A 713-nucleotide genomic window follows, 5' to 3' on the forward strand; every position below is an offset into this window, starting at 1 on the left:
GGTTGCGGCCTGGGGGGGGGGGGGGGTGAGTGTGAGAGTGGCTCTGTTGTAGTGGCGATGTAACTCTTCTCAAGTTGCCTCCCTTTTTAGAGATGACCTTGGTCAGTGTCTGTGCTTAAGAACCTAAGAGAAGCCAATGTTGGATCAGGCCAATGGCCCATCTAGGATGTCTGCTGCCTCAGCCGAAAGCACGGTAGAAGAGCTCCGTTTCACAGGCTCTGCGGAATTGTAATAAATCCTGCAGCGCCCTGATCTCGAGTGAGGGCTTGTTCCAGCAGGCTTGGGCCAGGGCAGAAAAGGCGCTGGCTGAGGGCTAGTTGGACATCCTTGGCGCCGGAGACAACCAGTAAAAGTTGCTCGATTGAGTGCAATGCTCTCTGGGGCATATATGGGGAGAGGCAATCCTGAAGATATGCCGGTCCCTGAAGGGCTACTCTGTCCGCCAAACTATTCTACACCTACACAGTGTACCAGCTTTCTTTTTTACAGGTGCTTTGCTGAGATCCTGTTCTTGGGAACGGACAAGGGCAACAGCGCCGCAAAACCTGCACTGCTGTTGTGATTTGGGTAGGAGCCTGCCCAGGAACGAGACCTTCCCTTCCCAGGTTAAGAAAACTATTCAGCCCTGTGAACTGCAGGGAGACGTCCGGAGAGTTACAGCGGAGCTTCATCAGAGCACGCTCTTCTTTCCGGCACCAGGCGAAGAGAGCGGG

The 713-nt window shown here is 54.4% G+C and overlaps 1 protein-coding gene across 1 annotated transcript in view; it reads right to left on the reverse strand.

The window, feature by feature from the left end:
- LOC107116558 (mortality factor 4-like protein 1) overlaps positions 1-713 on the reverse strand; it is a 20,226-nt gene that overhangs the window by 7,445 nt on the left and 12,068 nt on the right.

This window comes from Gekko japonicus, unplaced genomic scaffold (genome assembly GCF_001447785.1).
Source record: "Gekko japonicus isolate JY-2015 unplaced genomic scaffold, Gekko_japonicus_V1.1 scaffold275, whole genome shotgun sequence".
In the NCBI taxonomy this organism is placed as follows: Eukaryota; Metazoa; Chordata; class Lepidosauria; order Squamata; family Gekkonidae; genus Gekko; species Gekko japonicus.